The following is a 23,380-nucleotide window of genomic DNA, read 5'->3' on the forward strand; positions in this document are numbered from 1 at the left end:
GCAGCATACGAGTCGGTATGCATACAGGCGGGCACATTGACTGAGCAAATACTGTCACACGCACTCATCGAAGACAAACAAAAGTCATCTGCCTGTGTATGACTATCCCTGTGGTCTTGGTTTGCCTCGATGTTCCTCGAGCACATAGTTCCCTATTTAAATGTCTCCTCGCCTCAGTCCAGGACCCCCCGGCGTGGCCGAGACAAATTCCCGCTGCATTTAGTGTCACAGCATTGGTGTCACGCTCGCACACGCACCAACAGAACCCACAGACACCGCAGCGCGCCCCGGGCCAAGGAGGCAGGCCAGGCCGTGCAACCATGTACTGTAATGTGTTGTAACATTCTTACACATTACAGCACATCACGCAAATATGTCTGAAATGACTGTCACGGGCCAATCATCAATCCTTTGCTCTCCACCTCCCCTCTCTGCTCCTTCCTTCTCAGGTCTGTTCATCCGGCCGGCGAGAGTATGGCAGGAATTTGATGAGGCCATGTCTCTCACCTGCCTGCCATAACAGCCCTGCAGTCTGCCCCGTGCGTGCGTTCGTCTCACATCAAACCTTCAGGCCCTTGCCGTAACTAAACGTGTTCATTAACCCATTTAGGCTTTGTGGCGCATTTTTACGATTTTCAAAAATAGCAGACCTACAAGCTCGTAGCGCGCCACTCGGTGGCACGCTATGAGCTTGTAGATCTGCAATTTTTTCAATAGATAAAGTATAACATTATGCTTAGTTAAAACACCAAAAGGGGTTCAAATCCAGAATGGGTTAAGCCAACACTAGATACTAGGCCTGGAACTGGATTATGATCTTTGCGATTATTATATTGATTTGTCTTTTGATTCATCCATTTTATATAGATTTATATATCAACGAAACCCCAATCTTTATAAATAATCCATTAATATAGTCACTTAGTTTGATTAACAGTTGTACCGCTAAAAGAGACGGAACTCATATGGTGTCTTATGACAAATTTCATGTAAATAGCGCATTATGATATTACAGACCATCTGCATCTAGTCCCTCACTCTATTCTCTCCTCCTTCCTCGTCCGTCTGCACGCGGACGCTGCCTCCGTGTTATTAGTGACCACAGACAGAATGTGTCAAAAGAGTTTCTACCTTTCTGTGTTAAAAGACCGGGGTTAAAGCGCACCTATTCTTGGAACAATGAAAGGATTTGTGTAAGCTTAAGCGTGGCCTTTTCATTTTGGAAAAGCATCCTCTCTAAGAGGAGGTCTGTGACAGTGAAGAATGTGAAGGATGATCGCTATGGCGCTGCAGGGGAAGACAGAACGAGGATGAGGATGGGGGGGCATTGTTTGTGTCTTGGCTCGACGCCTGGCGATTGACACTTTAATTGGTTGTTGTTGACTTGGACTGCTTCCACCGCGGCTCTCGAGCTCTGCGGTAGATGAGTTTGGACTGCGACAGACATTCCATAATTAGCCCGGCTGATTTATTGATTTTTGAGTATTGCATTCTCTGTGGCGCTGTAAGTGCGGCGAAGATGGCGTCGTTTACAAAAAGTCTGTAAGTAAACATTGGTGTTTTTTTCCTCATTCCTGTTGCACCGCAATAGGCCCCCCCGTCCATACCTGTTTTTCAGGCGCCGTTCTTTCGTCAGAGTTGCCGTTTGTGATTTTCCAAGTCAGCCTGCCCCCCGGGGCCAACTCCTATAAAAATGCTACACTAAAACTCCAGCATGTGCGAGTCACACACACAAGATAAACATGACATCTCTTAGCGGTGGAGATCTGTGGTGCTGATTAGTGTGACACAAAGGAATGCATTGTCAAGCCAATAACTGTGTTGGTCTTTTGCCAGAGCTTGGCAAGTTGACTGGCAGCTCGCCCCCGGCCTTGACATGCCTGCCCTCCATGCCCCTGTTTGCCACCTCGACGTGTCAATCAGTTAAGCACATGAACCCTAGCGTCCCTGTTCGCATGCAGGCAGCTCACAACAGCCGTTTAGTTCCCCGGAAAAAGTCCACGATATGGACGCTTTTTATACCCTGGTGCTTTCGAGCAAGTTTGTACTCGGATCTAGTCTGTAAAACTGAATGGATTTTATTACAACAATGCCATTTCCTCCCGCCAAGTGTCGACATTCCACAAACACTATAAAACGTCCTGTTTGTCAACGACGGCATCGTCTCATGCAAGGTCATGAATCAATGATGAATGAATTAATTTTTATTATCACCGTAACCTACTATTCACCTGTTCCAACTGAGCCAGATGAGACCTACAGCGTCGTATACAGTCAGTGGAAGACATCTATCAGCAGCCATGCATTCATCCACTTAATCCCCCATTTCAAACTAGTCTCAACACTTTCCATCTGTACCCAGAACATACACAATGGGCTAAATGTCCTCAACGCCATTATGCAGTTTATACAACTTCCTAAAGGCTCCTGGAAGTCAACCATAGCCTATACAATGTAAAATGTGCCATGGTTTACTATACAGTACATTTCATCTGCTCCTCAGATGGAACAGAATCTGCCTGGGGGGGGGGGACCCTATAGCCCAGTGGTTAAGGGCCATACCACATGGCTGCAAACGCCCTGAGAGCTGAGTCCCTGGTTCGATTCCTGGCTGGCGGTCAGACCGTTTGCATGTGCTGTCTTGCTCATTCACGAAAAAAGACAGAAAATGCCCCAAACAATAAGCTATATATATATGCTTGGAGAGGCTGCTATGTCGATGCCTGCAGCGCGTGTGCGCGCGCACACACACACACACACACACACACACACACACACACACACACACACAACCCTGAGGAGAGCAACTTAGTGGCTATTTTTGTTTTGGCATAAACTTGACACAGACTGTATGCCTGTATCAGTTTATGTGTAATCACAAGGCATGCACATCCCTTTGGTGAAAGCATGCACGCACACACCACGCACAGACACACACACACACACACACAGTCCTCTGTCCATGTGTCTTACAGGGCTCTCCACTTTAAAGAGGCCACTGAATTGAACAGGGGCCTTTGCGTTGGAGCCTCCTCCTCCTGCCCACCCATCCGGAGGAGTGAGAGAAGAAGAAGGGCCCCTTGGTGTGGTTTAGGGGAAGCCCTGCGTGGTTCTGTGCATGTGTGTGTGCACGCTACGGATGGAGACCACATGGTGCTCCTATCAGTGAGTCACCATGTCATAGTCATTCACAGTGAATGACACCCGGGATGATACAAACGTGGCCAAATGACCCGTATACCGGTCCATTTGGTTACATTTGTACACTCTCGGCAGTTAAATAAACGGAGGATTTTACTATGTAGACCTGTGCATGCACCTGTGTGTGTGTGTGTGTGGGGGGGTGCATGCATTTGTGCATGTATCTGTGTTTGATCGTTCACTATTACTTACAGCTGTGTTTAAGCTCGGGCATATTCTGCGATACAGATTTAGGCTGAGTGCGTTGCATGCGTCATGGAATGGAACATCCTTGTTTGCCCTACTGTGTTTACCCTTGACTTAGAAATATTAACATTAATAACTAACGCTCGGCTACAAACACACACAAACGCACTCACTCATACACAGAGCCTTCTGCAGCGCTGGAACATTTATTGTTCACCTTTACAGTATGGAGAAGACTGTCAGTGTTATTTCAGTAACGAGAAAAGCGGGGCTAAAGCAACTTATTAGGCATATAGCCAACAGAACTTGAGGGGTGTGTGTGTGTGTGTGTGCGCGCAGGTGTGGGCACGCACGTGTGTATGCACATTTGTGTGTTTTCAAAGCCATGGATGGGCGTGGCAGTTAGACGTATAGCCAACTCACGAAAAAGGCATGTAAAACAAACACACGCAGGATGTCAGCGTGTGTTGTATTTCAAGGGGCAGCGTGTGTGCGTGCGCGGCTTTGATGTCTAAACTCGGGGATTAAGGGAGAAACACAGAAATGTCTGTGCCGACACTAAAGCTTTAAACCCTACCTAAGGAATAATTTATTGCTAGCACAAAGAGCAGGCACAAATTCCTTAACATATGGAATGTGTGTGCGTGCCGTGAATGCACGCTGTGTATGGCCCTAAACGCAGGCCCTAGTACTACTGTCTGCAACCCCTCTCTCTTGAGGAGTAGGCCGCTGTAAAAATATTTATTTCGAAACGTGGGGGAGAGAGTCTATGCAGCAGCCTCTGGAATCGAACCCCGGACTCGCTGTCAGGCAATCAGAGCCTATATGTTGGTACACGGCTACGTAACCTTTCGGCCATCCGAGCCCCTGTAAAATGACTTGTTAATTTAACTCTGAGGGATTAATTTGTCCACTCACAGACGCACTTTCCCTTTCACTGTGTAACAAGGGAGTGTGTCAGCATGCACCCTGGGGCGTCCAGGGGCGTACAGGGGCCTGGGGATGTGGTTTCGGCCTGTTGGTCTGTGTTGTGTTTGTCTATCCAGTCCCTGTCACACTGCTCACTGACTGACTGCTTCGACAATTACAGGAATGAGACAGTTAGTGTGAGATTAACAGCTGGAGTCCATAAGGTCGAATGGAGTTCCAGAGAGAGAGAGAGAGAGACTGTTCTATTTCATCGCTTTGTGTGGTCATCTAGGATTCATAAATGGGATTCATTCGTAACTTTTGCTATTGCTAGTGGCTGACCATTTTCTCTTTGGACGTACAATGGCAAACGCACAAACCTGAACCATCCCATGGCTGTTTTTTGATATCGGCAAAATCCTGAGAGAGTAAACTAGCAGTGTAAATATGTACCCTAATAATAGGTCAATTTTGACACTCTCGTAGATCATTTAGCACTCAGGACTCAGGCCAATGCCACAGTTCCCTCCTAAGTCATAGCCTCTCCTTGCCCCTATGCGTGCGTGTGTGCGTGCACCCTGCATGCACAAGTCTTGCTGTTGTCCCAGTCAACATCTTATTAAGAGACCCACAGTTGTGTGAAAGGAGGCTATTGAAGAGGCAGTGTGCTGTGGTTAACACAATATGGACGCGCCAAGTGCGTGTGGTTTGGGTTTCTGAATGCGATCATTCAAAGGACTGCTTTGGCTGTTACAGCATGTGTCGCAAATACAACACAGTGCCTTGTTCCAATCTAAATTATATTAGTTTGCAATTCTGTTTTGTTTTATGATGATGTGATGAGGACCCCCCCCCCTTCCCTGTCGAGACGGGCCACGTACATTTTCATCACAACCCGGCAGATTTCTGATTAAATCAACGTAATTAAAGTAATTTACTCACCCAGTGGAAAAAGGAAAAACCAAGCTGTCACGCCTCCACTCCCACACAACACTTTTCGTGGTACAGGTCTGGTTACTTCTTTGTCTGGAGAAACAAAGGAAAGACAACAACGGTCGCCGTTAGCCAAACCAAAAGTGCACAGACTGTTTCTGATTGACCCATCATCCCTATCAGAATTGACAGTTCTTATCCACACTACGGTTAGTACGGTATAATATAACCATACTGTAAGGCCTCACAGACGTACAGTACACACACACACACACGCTTGCCCACACCGTACTAGCTAAACAGGACGAGTTGTTTGAAGAGGCTTGGCCCGTGGCGTTGTGCGGGGACGTGCTGAGTGCTAGCTGGCCATGTGTCAGAACAAGACCTCGACGGTGCGGGAGAGGAAGAATGCGGGCGAACCACTCTCCTCTCTGTCAGCTCGCCGTCTTACAGTGTCAGCCATGTGTGTGTGTGTGTGTGTGGGTGGGGGGTGTTTGCACGAGGCTGACTCAAGCAAGCATGGCATGAGACAATTCGACGCTTGTTGAACCCCTATGTGTGCTCTTGTATGTTTATATTAAGTTTGAAGGCAGGATATGCAAGATTTACTTGGTAGTTTTGCTCAAAGCTCAAACTTCACACTGTACGCGAGGCCTGTGGTGAGGAGAGGGTGTCACAGCTCATCAGGGAGATATGATAACGCATCGCATTTCAAATTAACCATCATATGATGTTATTTTGTGGTTAGAATAGCCACAAGCTGTCACGCGATGTGTTGTGAGCTTATAGTCAATGACGTGACCAAAATAGGGATGCCAGGTTGAAAGTGGTTAAGTAAAGTGTGCTTTTTTTCCAAGAGAATCTTTAGGGGCAATTTATTTAAAAACATTGCTCTAGTTAGACTGATTTGATTTATTCAGATGGTGTGCAGAGAGACGGAAACTGGCAGACGTGAGACATGACGGGAGTCGGATTCTAACCCCTTGACGCTGAAGGAGCGTGTGGTCAGCGTACTGTGTGTGGTCAGTGTACTGTGAGGCTGAGCCACCAGGCAGGATCCCCTTAAGCAAGGCATGTTGTTGACAAAGACTGGAATGTGATCCTGAAACCTGTAGACCGCAGACATTTGCATACAAGTCTGTGGTATGGAGACAGTCGGTGTGTCGTCATTGTGTTACTGTGGTGTGTGTGTGTGTGTGTGTGTGTGTGTGTGTGCGCGTGTGCGTGTGCGTGTGCGACGTGCGTGTTTAAGCCATTAGCTATAGCTAATGGCTTAATTATGGCTTAAACATTCAATTCTATATAATTGAATGTTTGTTGTTATCACCAACTAGCCTTGCGATACAAACATTGACAGCAGCCAACAACACCTGTGAATGTGCGTGTCACCATTAGATGCCTCGGGTGCTAAGAGGCTCCAAGGCTAACGCGTTTCTGTAGCATGTTATTTTGTCTGTTTGCACCAATAAAATACAAGCACCAATACCTCCTGTGCGTGCGTGTGTGTGTGTGCGCATGTGTGTTTGTGCACGTACGTGTTCCCATGCGTAATCAAGCCATTAGCTGGAATTGAATGTTTGTTATTGTTGAGCCTGGTTCAGGGATCATAAATATGATTTGGTTTTTGGTAAAAAGCGAATAACAAAGAAGCCACTTGAAATGGCGTTTTATTGGCGAGAGACGGCCAGAGCAGCCCACATATCTTAGACTGATCACAGGCTTTTCTCATTTTCTGATTTCATTGCGCTCGCTCGTAAAAACTGTTTTCAAGCTAATTAGCCAAGACAAACATACTACGACCCCACCCCCTTTCTCCCCCTCTCTTTCTCGCTCTCTCTCTCTCTCTCTCTCTCTCTCTAAACCACACATACTGTACGAGCAACACGCACACACGCGTGCAGAAGTGTGCATGCATTATACAGACATGCCCGGTATCTTTTTATACGCATTGTTCGTCAGTCATACTTTTACAACCACCCGTCACAAACAATACCTCCGCTGTGAGTCAGCCAGACAGACTGTAGCCAGTACAGCTGTAGGCAACAGAACAAGGATACTTAGCAAAGAGGACACATTACACCAACCTCGTTGTGTAACACCTGAGAGAGAGAGAGAGAGAGAGAGAGAGAGAGAGAGAGAGGTAGAGAGACCACACGTCACCTCATGTACGCTGTCTGACTCGCCCTCTGGCACATATATATATACACACACGCGTGATTAAACATAATCACAAGCAATGGAAGGTAGCATTCAAAAACAAATATACTCGCTCTCTCTCACACACACACACACACACACACACGGTACACTTGTTTACGTCTGAAAATAGCCTGTCGTCTCAGTGTTAAGGTTTGGCTCCGTGCGTGGCCTGTTTTCGGACCTCCGTTCGCTGCAGTCTGCACGAGTATGTTTATTTGTCTGTGGGAACGCGTTGCACTCTGTCAGGTCACTGAGGTCAGCCGGTTTAATCACAGCAAGGCCTGTGTGCGTGTGTGTGTGTGTGCGTGCGTGTGTGTGTGTGTGTGTGTGTGTGTGCGCACACATGCTCGGGTTGAGCGTACGTCAGGCCAGTGTGCGTGCAGTAGCTATGTTGGGCTCTGGGTGGGGGCGATGGAGGGGTCATGTGTGTGCTGACCCTGTGGTCACTCTGTCTCTGGCATATCACAATAAATATTTAGCTTCCAAAAACAGAACCCCGGCGCTCAAAATAGATGCAAATCATCTTCTATCCTCTCGTTCTCCGCTTTAACCGCGCCTGAAGGTCAATGACGAAGAGGACGGAAGGAGTACCACAGCTTTTGACATGTTAATGTGTGTGTGTTTTGTTTGTTTTCACTGAGTCAGTGTTTTCTGTGAGATGTTGGGTTGATTTGGCTCAATGGAAGCACAGCGACACGAAGACGGCTACAAAGCTACAACAAAGTTGAGCTGTTTTCAACTCCAGCTACACGGATACAAAGCTATGAATACGCTGTGTAGCTTTGCATCTTTTAATCTTGTGAATTAGCTCCTGCTACACACAGTGAGATGGGTCATGGGTGGGAAGCATGGAGAAGCTCTGATGTTTTGCTGGGGTTGCTCCTCAGCACCAGGACCCTGTTTAATGTCGTCCTCCTCCTGCATGGCAGTGGATGGATGTCTCGCGTACGTCATCGACTAGTCCTGACTCGCGGCGCGGTCACAAGAACCTGTGTGACTTGTTGGCCGCTGTGTCGCTCGGTTGACATTTGGACTGATGAGTGCTGACATGTACTCATGCACAAGCCTCATGTGTGTGTGCTTGTTCTCTCTCTCTCGTTCTCTCTCTCATGGTGTGGACAGCACAGCAGCAGATAACAAATACTATTTGTGTTCCTAGCCGTGACTAAAAGATGCAACGCAGGGGTCCCCGCTATAGTGGTCCTGTACAGTACGTGTCTGCGAGCATGTTCTGTGTGTGTGTGTGTGTGTGTGTGTGTGTGTGTGTGTGTGTGTGATATAATACATGTCTACGTGAGAGAGTGTGTGCATGTCAGCACTTGTCGTGTCAAGCTGGTCCCCTGACCCCTAGTATAGACAAGGCCGGTCTTTACACACACACACACACACACACACACACACACACACACACACACACACACACACACGCATGCATGCCCATACACATCTTATACTGAACAAAGGGCTTACACTCGACAGTGGTGTCTTATCGTTTGGTCGATATTTGGGAGAATGGTGAAAGTTAATGTTCATCTAGGTGCTTGTTTAATTTTTGCCAGTCATTAATAGCTTAATGGTTAAATATTTGACGATCTTTTCAAGGGGACCTCTGTTTTCCCTAATTGATGGCTCTGTCCAAACACTGTCTGTGTGTGTGTGTGTTTGTGCGTGTGTGTGTGTGTGTGTGTGTGTGTTTGTGTGTGCGTGTGCGTGTGTGGTGTGCCCTCCAGGCACACACAGACCAAGTAAGGTTTTGGTTCAAGGATCATTTCCTAATTACAGCGCTGGTCAGAGGTAATTACAACCTTAGATTAAGAGTCGTTTCTCTTTTTTTTACGACCTCGCTGAAACGCACCAATTAGTGGTGGCTTTTGGGATGCGCGCCCTCTTCTCTCATCCTCTCGCTCTGCGCTGTGAAACCCTGAGTGTTTGTTTAACTCTGGGATCGTAAAAGACGGACCCGCGAGGGTCCGTTTCTACACTCCCAAACCAACACTCCGTGCTTAACTGTGGTGCTACGTTTCCATTGCCAGATTATTGGTCGGAGACAGTTTTTGGAATTCTTTCTTTTTTTTGTGTGTGTTTTGGCATTTTCCAGGGATTTCCAGACAGCGGAAAAACGGGGAGGGGTAGAAGATGAAAGAGTAAATAGATTGCTATCAGGAGGTTGAGACAGACCCTCCCTCGGGTTAAATGAACAGTCGCTGTTTTCACTGTCGCGCCGCCTTTCACTCTGGACATCTGCTTTTTTGAAGGCGGACAAAATAGCTGACCAAGAAGGAGCATGCACGTGTGTGCACAGAAGAAAAAAACCCAAATAACTGCTGTCCTCTGCACATACACACACACATAGACACACACAAACACACACACACGAGCTGGTGGCCACTCCACAAAAGTCCTCTGATCCTTTTCGCGTGTGCGTGTATATTTATGCCGGGTTTTGAAGTGGTTCTTCTGAACGCATCATTTGGCTGCATCGGCAAGCTCTTCTTCAATTTAGCTTGGCAGGCGAACGGGGCTGGGGTTTGCCTCCACATACCGCTCGCTCAGCATTGATGTGTGTGTGTGTGTGTGTGTGTGTGTGAGAGGCTCTGGCGGCTGGCCCTTTGAAGCCGGGGGCTTTATTCAAGACGCCTAGCCAGAGTCAAGACGCTCTGACTCGGCGAGCGCGCCCCCGCCGCTCCCCATTCCCCTCTGTGCAACACCTGACTGGCGTTCAACTCGAGTCGGAAAAAGACCGAAAAACTCTAGCTAAATAATTATTCTCCTCTCTCACATATACTCGGAGCTCAGGGCTAACTGTGGCGAGACTTTCACTTTCACATGACCTTGAACAAAACACACACACACACTGAAACTTTCTGCCTTGTCAACTCTCCTCCCCCTGACTTCACTTTCAGATGAAACACACACACACACACACACACACACACACACACACACACACACACACACACACACACGCACACACACACACACACTGCAACTTTCTGCCCTGTCAACTCTCCTCCCCCTGCCCACTGTGTGAGTCCTCCCCTCCTCCTCCTCCCTCCCCAGGCCTCCTCGCCTCAGCACCTGACTTTTAACCCTCTAATCCCCTCGCTGCGGAGGAGTGGGATCCCTCGGACGTTGCCCCTAATTGGCAGTGAGAGGGTTCGCGGGGGCCACGGCAGTGCTGCCTTTTGCGTCATGGAAGTCCTCCTCTGCTCTTAAACACAGAGGAGAAGAAAACAGCTGAGCTGTTCACAACGTAGTGTTGTTTTACATGGCGCACATACTGTACACGCGCGCCACACAAACACGTGCACACACACACACACACACACACACTCACTGAGGACCTGTCTGTGAAATATCCAACATTAACTTCAAAGATCTAAAATGAAAGCTGAAGTAGAGCATAGCGTGCAAATTCTCATGTGTAGCCTCTCTAAAATCTCTCCTCCTAAAGCCCATTTGGCGCTGACAATGAAATGACAGCCCCCATTTACACAGGAAAACTATTAATTACAGGCTGACAAACGCATTGCTTTTGGCAACGCATACCTGGTTGCTTGCGTGGTGGTTTCGACGTTGCAGTGCCAAACAGAATTGTCATTATGCCAGGCTGCAGACATGAGATGGGTAATATAAATTGTCATTATGCCAGGCTGCAGACATGAGATGGGTAATATAACCTCGCGTCACCACCAGGCTTTCCACCTCGGAGGAAAGCCTGGTCTGTGTTTCTAAATTGCTGTGTGATCCGGTCGGGAGCGGCTGACATCGCTACGTCATGTTGTAGTCATTGTTTTGTAGTCATCAGACCGGAAACCTCTAAACCAGTGACCAGAACATCCTTTCCCTCAAACTGTAAGAGTAATTCCTTCCCAATAAAAGCCTTGATGTGGCGTATAGTGCGAGTCGAGCTTTCATTGGGACGGCATTATTCTTCCGGTTTGAGGGAAAGGATGTTCTGGTTTTGAGGGTTCCGGCCCGCGCCCCGCAGACTACACTGGATCATAAACCCGAAAAGGAATGGTGCCCCAAACGATAGGGTAATATGAGGATGCTGCTCATTTGTAGGGAGCTGGTGTTGCGTTACATCATTACTAGGTTGTAAAGCTTCAATCCTGTAACCTTAAGCCTTCATGTTGGTACTAGTGCAGGCGGCGAGGATGACACTCTTGCCTGTGTTTACCTTGGAATCAGAAAAAGTAGATTTTTTTTTAGGAAAGTAAGTGTGTGTGTGTGTGTGTGTGTGTGTGTGTGTGTGTGTGTGTGTGTGCGTGTGCGCGTGTGCGTGTGTGTGTGTGCACTGTGCAAGCAGCAAGTGGAGTGACAGAAGGCCTGTGTTTAATTGTTTTAATTGTGTTAAACAGCAGAGGCCTTGACCATGCCTCACCTCCATGAATAGAGAGGTCATGATGGGGCAGGGATAATCCAAGCACTGTGTATGGCTGTTGCACTGCCTTAACACACGCAGGCGCACACATACACACACACACACACACACACACACACACTTCTACTCAAGCCACTGCCATGCGCCAACTCGCGTTTTGAAATGAAGCACGCGTTTTTCAGTAATGCTTCATGGAACAACATGTTTCCCGTCTTCTCTCAGTCCTCGGATAACATTTAGCCTTTTATTTGATTTGTTGTCTCTTTTCGCGGCTATTCCCTCTATTCCCTCGCACACACTGTTCTTCACATCAGATTACATGTGCGTCGTCTCGCCCTCTATCTGTCAGCAGCAAGACGTGGGGGTGAGTGCCTCTCTGCCAACAAGTCTCTGTACAAACGCTGGCCACAGACAGCTGGGTAAGATAGCAACGCCGCGGGCAGACAGCTTGGAGTCAGAACATCTTCATCTCAGGACCTTGAGGTTGTATATAGCGTTATCTGCGTTTGTTCCACTGCTGCATACCTTACGGTGTCACACCACCCACTGCAGCACTCTTGCACCCCGCTACGACGTAGCCGAAAAAAGTAACCAGAGAGGCCGAGAGACTATCCAATTTAAAAAAAACTGGGAATTATTAGACTCCTGTGGGCTGCTGCAGGCTTCTCTCAGTAATAGAACAAATTGCCTCTATTGTGTGTGCCATCAATGACACAGTAGCGGCCACTACAACATAATGGCAGCCTGTGTTGAAAACACATGGTGCAGCAGAGAGTTTGCTTCAAGCCGGCAGTAGGGGTTAATAGCGGGCTATTGGAGTAGGTTACGCTGTCTGTTTTCAGGCGATCCCCCCCCCCCCCCCCCCCTCCTCCCCTGTGCCTGAGGACACGCGAGAGATGCTAATCTAGGTGAAAGCTGAGGGGTGGTGGGGGTCTTGGTCAGAAGACATGTTCATGTATGGAGCAAAGTACCTCAGGCATAACTGAGTTAAAAAGAAAGCAGACTCAGTGTAGCGGTAAAAGGAGATAAGAAGTGGTCCTCCTCATCCACTGAGAGGTGGATAGGAGATTTTCACTTTTAGGAATTTGACCTCATTATCTGTTTTGGGGGGGTTTTATGCTCCGAAGAACTGATTTCACTTGATTTTCCTGTTCACGAATCACAAGATTAGACATCTGAGCAAATGTTTGCATTAGCCTTCTTAGTATCCGCAGTCAGTAATGTACAAAATCAATTCATTTAGGATTTTTATGTTGTGAACAAATTAGATTCCTGCATAAAATGACAATCAGTAGAAATAAGGTGTAATTAGTACACCATTCTTATTATTATCATTCTTAAGTATTATTATACTTGATTAACAATTTGCAACAACAAAAAGTACATGGGTACAGATTTATACAAAGGGTGCTAAAAGCATATAACACAAAGAAGCACAGAGGGCTGCTTGTTTCCATCATGGTCCTGTATATTCAATTAATCTGGCTGTTTACCTACATAGTTTCAGAGTGCAGTGGGTAGCTCCCTCCATGTGGCTGTCTGTCATAAACATGGACCGTGCATGAGGTCTAGACGCTCTGCTCTGCATGCACGGCGTCCTGCGGTAGACAACACGCACTGTACTACATACTGAAGACTTGAAGACCGTTTCATTATGGCTTAGTTTAAACCGTTCCCATATTACGCTTTTGCCTTTTTTTTTTACGCATTCCCAAACATCTGAAAATGTTGTTTTTCCTGTGCACGTATCGATTCGGTAAATCTTGTTTTTGTAGTTTTTTTTTGGTCGTTTGTAAACTTTGTATATGCTAAGAGGCACAGACAGGAGCCTTGCTTACGTAGGCTATCCTGTTCATTTGACAGGCGTTTGGGTTTGTTTTGATGAAGTTCACTCGCTGCGGTGAGAGGCTGTGTCTGTGCCCGGGCTGGGTGCACGCTCACCCCGCAGCCAACTCCTGACACACACAGTCTGCTGGACGCCATGTGTTCAAATCATTACATTAGGAAAACGAGAAAAAAAGAAGAAAAGAAAAGTACAAAAACTATAACGTCCAAAATTAACTCTGCCGATTGTAGGCCCTATTATTTATGATAACCCGATCATGGTCTGTCTGTGTAGCCTACTGAAAACGCTGTTCCCAAAATAACCTATGCAAGCGAATAAATCAGTGTGCGTCGACGAGAGTCTGTATTTCTGCATTTTATTCGTTAAAGTGAAGAATGTAATAGTCGTGATTTAATAAGGTGGTGTTAGTTCAAACTGTTTAGTGACAAACAACACAATTTGTCTCAATTTACGCACTCACTCCCGTGTGATCCTCCGCTGAGCAATGACAAGAAGTCTGGCTGGACTTGGACAAAACAGTTTTTTTCCAAATGAAACCAAACGCAGCATATCATCGATTTAACGGGGGATAAAAGTCTTACCCGGTCGGAGACGGAGAGTATAGAGAGAGCGCTTCAGTCCGTAATCTCTCCCGTTTTGTTATCCAAGTGGAGAGAGAGGGAGAGCTCTGAGCTCTCAAAAGTAACTCAACAAGTCCCGTAAGTTTCCCCCTGCAGGCGCTCTGGCCAAGGTTTCTGTGCGCATACCGGTAATAATAAAACACGCGTCTCTCTTCTTCATCAAATGATCCCTCCTGGTTCTACAGAGATATAAGGTCGAAAAGGCTCCACGTCGAGGAATGATTATGCCGCTCAACTCTGACTCAAGTGTCCACTGCGGATCGGAGCCCCACGGTATACGTTCGCTCGCTGACCCTGAAACAAAAGCGCTTTATTGGCGAACCCAGTCGAGAAGGTTTTTAAGGCGAGCGATGGGAGGAGCGACGGCGCGCACCACACGAGAGCGCTCCCGTCCCGACCTATACCCGAGGGCTGGAAAACACGCTCCACTCACCTTGCACACTGCAGGCAGACAGCCTGCATGGCTGGCAGTGTGTGTGTGTGTGTGTGTGTGTGTGTGTGTGTGTGTGTGTGTGTGTGTGTGTGTGTGTGTGTGTGTGTGTGTGCAAGACAACAAGTAGCCTATATAGATTCCACTGGTGGAAAAAGTAGGCTACTCGCATATTTTTTTAACATAAGTAAAAGTATATCAATACTGTAGGCTAATATATAATACTGACTGTGATGCAGAGTGTCCCATTTCACAAGTTTTCATAAAAATATTTTGAAATTAGCAGATCCCTGAAGCACCCAAAGAGTCGAAACACATTAATTGTGATCTTGTAGATCAGCGATTTTCAAATGGCTGAAAGGCATAAGCATAAATAATACCCTGCGGCTGAAGTGGTTATTATGGAAATACTCCAGTAAAGTAAAAAGGAAAAAAAAATTGTACTTAAGTAGGCTATAGTATAGGCTACTTGAGTAAATGTACTTAGTAACTTTCCACCATTGCTGGCTGTGCATGACAGCATGCATGGATTCCAAGCTCTGCTTCAGTTTCATTATCTCTAAAGCCTGTACCTGCAGGACCTGTTCTTTATACGGGCCAAATGTTTCATTATGGATTCTGTAAGCTGTAGTTAGAATCTGCTGCATGTGCTTCAATACACTTATATGGTTGCATTTGTGTCATGCACTTTATTTCCATGACAATGTCAATCAATCAAACTGTTTAAACGTTGTTTATGTAAATTAGTTGGCGCCAGTCATACAATCAGCCTAGAGCAGGGGTTTTCAACTGATTGGGAACCAGGGACCACCACCTTGACTATAAGGATCAACCTGGGGACCACTGTTGTGTTGTAATGGGATATGGGCTAAGATTAGTGCTTTCGTAACACTTGTTATGGAATGCATCCCATGTCTTATACTGTTTCTCAAACGATGGCGTGCCTTAACCTTTATCCCTGAACTTTTTTTTCCATATTTTACTATCTTGAAAAATACTAGCTGATCTACATACATTATGGCTATTATTGGCTATTTGAACTATTTTAATAATAGTAATAGTAATATATATAGTAAAAATGGCAAATACGTGCAAGATATAGCACATGATGACATGATTATATGGGCACATTAACATTTCCTAATAATGATGACTCATTCAGGCAAGCTGGTACAGAAAATACTTTGCTGCATTACTAAATGCATGGTCAGGGACCACATGCAATACCTCCACGGACCACCTGTGGTCCACGGACCACCTGTTGAAAACCCCTGGCCTAGAGGTGTCTTCAGGTGCAGGAAATTAATATTCAAACTAAAAACCAATGAAAGGCATGCAGGGCCAAAACGAAATACCGCTAAACAAAATACAATACAATAGAACAACGCGGTCCGAACCCATTTGTGGGTCCCACCGTCCCTTTGTTTTTTTGTTTTTAATGTTTAATTGTTTTTTTTTCTTTCTAATTATTTCAAAACATTTTCAAAAAACATTCCCAAAAAAGCAAAGATTTTCATTAATTAAAAACAAATTTCAATTATCTTTTTCAGTAATTTCAGGAAGAAAAAAAAAAAATCTATGAAAGTCCATAAAACAGATGTTTGGGAAGTAGTGGAAAATAGCCAATCTTACAGGCCCACAATGCGGCGCAAAGCGACACGTTCTGAGCTTGTAGATCTGCTATTCTCACAAATGTGGGTATCAAGCTAAACGTATAACCACTGCTTTAGCCCCTTTTAGGCGGGAACCTCTTTTGGTGTTAGCATTATGTTATGCTTTAGCTATTGAAAAATAGCAGATCTACAAGCTCATAGCTTGTAGGTCTGCTATTTTTGAAAAATCGCTCTTTCAGAAAACTGTCAGGATGTAGAAGACATTTTTAGAATCTGATCTCAGGTCAAAATGGGTTGGACAACAGCCAAGCTTTTAAAAATACGTCCACTGCACTGTGCCATGCACCCTCATCCTCCGGCAAGCCATTCCACAGACTGGGGACATGGTGGCTAAAAGCAGGAGGGCAGTCTGGCTTTGGGTGTTTCTTTATAATGGCCAACAACTACCAGAGGACCCGATGAGGTAGTGGAGTAGAACTGCCCTCAACACATTGGCCTCCTAATGTATGCTATTTAAAAAACCCATTTTGACCTGAGATCAGATTCTAAAAATGTCTTCTACATCCTGACAGTTTTCTGAAAAAGCTATGTTTCTATGTCAGTCGTTCTTCATTTCGTTCATCATTTTTCAAAAATAGCAGACCTACAAGCTATGAGCTTGTAGATTAATTTCTCCTTTTGGGGGAAAAAAGGGGGGAGGTTAAAACAATAAAGGCATTGTTTTAAGATATAAAAACAGGAAGTTGAATTCATAATGTTATGAAGAAGATGGTTTAACAAACCATGAATATCTGAGGTCTGAACATTATGAAACGTATATGCCATCAGTGGTGCTCAAACCTTTTCATGTCAAAGACCTCAAACATTTTATTTGGCCGCAAACCCCCATCTCAAAATATATTGTTCCAAAAATAATCATATATATTACTGTATAAACAGTAATATATATATATATATATATATATATATACTCACTCCCGCATGGAAAGCCAACATCTTAACCACTAAGCCAAGGGGAATTTCCCTTGGTCTCGGGGGAGATATCAGACTTTTAGGTCATCCGGCTGATGTTGTGATCCATTCTGCTACATATATGATTGTGGCAAATGAGTTCACACATTAAATGCGCGGAAAGCAACAGATGTGATTAGCCTACTCTTAATAATTCTCCAAAGTGTTGTCACCTTATTCCATTAGGCCCACTGACACAGAGGGGACAGTGTCAGTGACCGCGAGACGTACCTAGCCTCGCCCTCTCACATTCGCACATACGGTCGCCTAATTCACAGAGGCATCTTTTAAGCTGAGAAAGCTATTGAATACTTCCTCCCGCCATGAGTGATGAAATACCCGTCGGCAGCTGGCAGCCTATTTTAACGCCGGGCCATAATGGTGTGTCCCCCCCCCCCCCAACGAGATGCAGTAAGGGGATAGCTCTCGGGCACCGTGTCACCTCCGAGCTCCGACGTGCACTTTTAGCCACACGTCTCCCCGTCAGCCATAACGGGATGGACTAATGTCAATGTTGTGCCATTCTACAGGTCCACCCATAGAGTGCCAAATCATTCCAAATAGTGAAAGAACACTCCGCCTATTGTCTGCTGTGCTTTTACCACTTAAACCCTCTAGTCTTAGTGAAACGGACCAGTGTTTCAACTCTACTTGAACCGCTCTTTTTCTGTCTGCACCAAATATAGCCGATCGACAAACTCACAGTGTTCAAAAATAGGGACACCAGGTTGAAAGTTAGCCTACTTTTCTGTGCTGCTTGCAGAGCTCATGCCTGGTGTTTTCGGCTTGTTGACAGGGGACTGTAAAAATAATTGAACCTGGTCCAAGTCTGTCCCTGACTGTATAACTTAACCATGACATCATGTGTTCCGGTGCTGGAGGTGACAGACAAAATGCGAGATCGAACAAACAGAAGTTCCTCTGGCTCCGACGGGCCTTCAGGTCCTCTGGCTCCTACAGGCCTTCAGGTGTGTCTTTGGAAAGCTCTGTTTCCCCTCCTTGTATAGGAGAATGGAGAATGAACGCTTTTGTTCCAGTTCTGGAGCCACGATTGGCATATTCTTTAGCTCGGTTTACTTTTTATTTATGATAGGAGGCTACTACTACACACAGGTCTTTGGATCTTTCTCTTTTTTCCTCCCCTCTTCTCTCTCTCCTTTCCCCTCTTTCTTCCTACTGTACCAGCTCCTACTGTAAGAGTTATCTAGCGGACAAACTCTTACTGTACCATCTGCAACACATTACAGTAAATTGCAGGAATAGAGGAAGGATTTCACGCGTGTCCGGCGGGTTCCAGATGTAGCCCCGCCTCCGTGCAGTCGCGGCCGCAACTGAGCTTTGCAGTATAGTGTGTGTTTGTAAGAATATAAATCTTCTACCGCGATTCACGCGTTTGGAATGAGCACAAAACTATCGCGATTGCTCACATCACACACACACACACACACGCGTGTGCGCACACACACACACCCACACACACACACACACACACACTTCATCCACCATCCTCTTCAAATAACAGTTGTGCAGACTGTGGGCTGAGGTCATCCAAGTACATGGGGGTTGGTCGTCTGGCCTGTGTGTGTGAGTGTGCAAGTGTGCGTGTGTGCGTGTGTGTGTGCGTGCGCCAGCGTCGCCAGCCCAGGTGCTAAAAGGCCTCACCTCCAGACTGGCGACAGACTGCTTTCTCTTTACCCAAACTAGACTGTTTCTCCAGGTACACGGCCAGCAGCTCAGTTATACAGTTGTGTGTGTGTGTGTGTGTGTGTGTGTGTGTGTGTGTGTGTGTGTGTGTGTGTGTGTGTGTGTGTGTGTGTGTGTGTGTGTGTGTGTGTGTGTGTGTGTGTGTGTGCGCGCTCGCGTGCATGTGTAATAAAGCCATCATTGAGACAAGTAAGAAACTGCTACTTCTTGATTTGATCAAAGTCTGGAAAGTTTTCCCCCTCATTTTCTTTCTAATTTTTCTTTTGCTCCATTTTGTCTTAACCGTTCACTGCCTGACTGACAGCATATGAAAAATATCTCCACAGTTCAACTTTCACCAAGTTTGTTTTAGAGAAGTATTGCCCTACTTTGTTATACAAGAGTGTTGCCCCAAAAGTAGAAAAAATTGCTGATCTACAGTATACAAGTTCACAACGTGTCACATCAAGCCACGCGCTATGAGCCTGTAAATAAGCTATTTCAAAAAATGAAAGTGGTTAATGTGGCTGTGGGCTTTACTCATATTTCACTAATGGAAAGTATATTTGCTTGTAAGTTGTAACAAATAATAACTTCATTGGATCCATTGGAACACAGGTGTTTTTTTCCCATAGACTGAAAAGTAACACTTTCGGATATACAAGGTCACATTGGTGACACGCTATGTGAGATTGTAGATCTGCTATACTGTATGTACTGAGCATGACCGGGAACCATGTATAACTAAGGCTGTGAGATTGTAGATCTGCTATGTACAGTACTGAGCATGACCGGGAACCAAAACCATTTTGGGCGGGAACCCCTTTTGGTGCATTATGTTATAATTTATATATTGAAAATAGCAGATCTACAAGCTCATAGCGCGCCACCGAGTGGCGCGCTATGAGCTTGTAGGTCTGCTATTTTTGAAAAATCGTGAAAATGTGGCCCAAATGTTTGAATATATTCTTTCAGAGCGAATGTTTTTAGCTCAAATCTTTGCTTCTGAGGGGCTCCCTTGAATGACATATTTTCAGATGGGGGTCGGCGGCCAAATACATATACATTTTTTGGGTTCTTGACATGAAATAACTGAGGCTCAAACGGCAGCAGCAGTGGGCTCTCCCTGCTCGGACCGCTCGGTTGTTGACAGTAACGGCCGGCCGGCCCGCAGGCGTTCTTGGTCAGTAGGAGTAAATCATGGTTTCGTCGCAGCCTGTAATAACATAACTGCATGTGCCATCAGCACGTTGAGCTCCTAATCATCCCGGTCCAATAAAAGATGGCGAGGCGGAATCCGGCCCGTTCTGTAACGCGGCCCCGGGGAACCAGTAAAGTACTGGCTTGGGACCGAGCCAACTGCTGCCTGCTAAGAGTTTAAGGCCAGAAACACTTAGCCGCACAGCACTCTGCTTTTATTTGCAGTGGGGCTGATGTTTTCATGCACCTACAGTACTATGGCATTAACTCATCTGTATTTTCTATCGCTGTATGTAAACGTACTTTTCTCACACACAGGCCCTCTTGCAGTGGGCCTTATTTGCAGTGGGGCTGATGTTTTCACGCACCTATAGTACTATGGCATTAACTTTCTATCGCTGTATGTAAACTTACTTTTTTCACACTTTTCGTCACCGCTAAACCCCATATCCCTAAACTTCTATGCCTTTTTTTTTTTACTATTTTGCTAAACATTTTTGAATAGTTAAAAGGGCCAGTCTACAAGCTCACAACGTGTCAATGTAGTTTGGCTAGTTGAACTATTCAAAAATGTAAGTCAAAAGGCAAGTTTAGGGAAAAGGGATTTAGCGGTGACGAAAATGGAGCCCATAGGCCCTCTTGCAGTGCGTATGCTGACAAACATTTCCTCGACTTTCATCACATATACTCTTTCTCCGTGAGTCCCTATATATCTAACGAGCTCTTAATCCCTCCCTTATCTTTTATCGGACTCCCATTCCTCACATCTTTGCTTTTGTCTCTCCTCCGCCACAGCGTTTATATAAGCTCTGACTTTATTTCATTTTCAGCTCATAAGTACATAAGATCTCTGTATGGGGAGTTTTATTATTTTTAAGTGCTGTGTTCAAACGTTTAAGAGAGAGAGAAAGAGAGAGGGGGGCACATGTTACGACACTTATAATAAAACACAGCTGGAGAAAAGATCTAATAATAATTGGAAAGTCCAAATGTGCAATCAGGTTCCACTGTTATCCTGGCTGGACAGCACATCACTTACGTACATAGGCCGGGCGCTGCAGGGTGGAGGAGGAAGCTCTGACAGCGTCTCCAAACCACAGATGAGTTGGATCCTGAGTCTGCCCGTTTGAACTGTGTCTCCCATCCTCCCTTCACATGCATGTCCCCCGTCCATGTCCCCCGTCCTTTCACATGCATGTCCCCCGTCCGTCTATCCTCCCTTCACATGCATGTCCCCTGTCCTCCCTTCACATGCATGTCCCCCGTCCGCCTATCCTCCCTTCACATGCATGTCCCCGTCCTCCCTTCACATGCATGTCCCCCGTCCTCCCTTCACATGCATGTCCCCGTCCTCCCTTCACATGCATGTCCCCTGTCCTCCCTTCACATGCATGTCCCCTGTCCTCCCTTCACATGCATGTCCCCTGTCCTCCCTTCACATGCATGTCCCCTGTCCTCCCTTCACATGCATGTCCCCTGTCCTCCCTTCACATGCATGTCCCCTGTCCTCCCTTCACATGCATGTCCCCTGTCCTCCCTTCACATGCATGTCCCCTGTCCTCCCTTCACATGCATGTCCCCTGTCCTCCCTTCACATGCATGTCCCCTGTCCTCCCTTCACATGCATGTCCCCCGTCCTCCCTTCACATGCATGTCCCCTGTCCTCCCTTCACATGCATGTCCCCTGTCCTCCCTTCACATGCATGTCCCCCGTCCTCCCTTCACATGCGTGTCCCCTGTCCTCCCTTCACAGGCATGTCCCCTGTCCTCCCTTCACATGCATGTCCCCTGTCCTCCCTTCACATGCATGTCCCCTGTCCTCCCTTCACATGCATGTCCCCTGTCCTCCCTTCACATGCATGTCCCCTGTCCTCCCTTCACATGCATGTCCCCTGTCCTCCCTTCACATGCATGTCCCCCGTCCTCCCTTCACATGCATGTCCCCCGTCCTCCCTTCACATGCATGTCCCCCGTCCTCCCTTCACATGCATGTCCCCCGTCCTCCCTTCACATGCATGTCCCCTGTCCTCCCTTCACATGCATGTCCCCCGTCCTCCCTTCACATGCATGTCCCCTGTCCTCCCTTCACATGCATGTCCCCTGTCCTCCCTTCACATGCATGTCCCCCGTCTGTCTGTCCTCCCTTCACATGCATGTCCCCCGTCCTCCCTTCACATGCATGTCCCCCGTCCTCCCTTCACATGCATGTCCCCCGTCCTCCCTTCACATGCATGTCCCCCGTCCTCCCTTCACATGCATGTCCCCCGTCCTCCCTTCACATGCATGTCCCCCGTCCTCCCTTCACATGCATGTCCCCTGTCCTCCCTTCACATGCATGTCCCCTGTCCTCCCTTCACATGCATGTCCCCTGTCCTCCCTTCACATGCATGTCCCCTGTCCTCCCTTCACATGCATGTCCCCCGTCTGTCTATCCTCCCTTCACATGCATGTCCCCCGTCCGTCCGTCCGTCCGTCCGTCCGTCCGTCCGTGTGTGTCCTTACGTGAAAACACCATCATTCTGCTCAACGGATAAATTAGCTCATCCTCCTGACCGCTTCAAGGAAGACAGGATATGATATAACATTAACAGAAATTAACTTAAATACCTGTCATAGTATAATGTTCCTGTTTATTCAAAATCAAGGCGTCCTAAAAGAACATAACTAAAAACACATGCACTCACTCACTGGACCTGCCTGTCATTTTCCAACTGGTTATCTTACCCCAGAGATGAGCCCTGACCCGACCTCGAACAACCTCCTTGGATTCTGACAGTTTGACGCTAAGTGGAACTCTGTTCCTCCCTGTATTATATTAACCACTTATAAAAAATTGCTGATCTACAAGCTCACATCAGCACCATGACATTTGGGGCCGATCTTTCCAGTAGTTTGCAAGATTAGCCACAGACTTACTGACACACACACACACACTTGGCAACTTTGTTATGCCAGGCCCTGGTTTCCATATTATTATGTTATTATGTACCCTGCAGTTATAAGTTAGTTATTATTCAATAAATAGGTGTTACAAATGCACACACACACACACACACACACACACACACGAGCGCTTCCATTAGAAAAATAATCACCTACACGGTGGATTTGTATGAAACGAAAACTTTGCAATTCAAGCTTTCCGTATACATCTGCAATGTC

The 23,380-nt window shown here is 46.5% G+C and overlaps 2 protein-coding genes across 2 annotated transcripts in view; one reads left to right on the forward strand and one right to left on the reverse strand.

Annotated features, from left to right (window-relative positions):
• The window catches only part of vasnb (vasorin b), a 30,438-nt gene extending 15,864 nt beyond the window's left edge, over positions 1 to 14,574 (reverse strand). The window contains exons 1-2 of the mRNA XM_083780157.1: positions 14,243 to 14,574; positions 5,239 to 5,322 (exon numbers count right to left, since the gene is read on the reverse strand). The gene's annotated coding sequence lies outside the window, so the exon portion shown is untranslated. The remainder of the gene's footprint in view (positions 1 to 5,238; positions 5,323 to 14,242) is intronic.
• coro7 (coronin 7) overlaps positions 1 to 23,380 on the forward strand; it is a 171,116-nt gene that overhangs the window by 99,622 nt on the left and 48,114 nt on the right. The gene's annotated exons all lie outside the window — the stretch shown is intronic.

Source organism: Protomyctophum parallelum (genome assembly GCF_964188405.1).
Source record: "Protomyctophum parallelum genome assembly, chromosome: 13".
In the NCBI taxonomy this organism is placed as follows: Eukaryota; Metazoa; Chordata; class Actinopteri; order Myctophiformes; family Myctophidae; genus Protomyctophum; species Protomyctophum parallelum.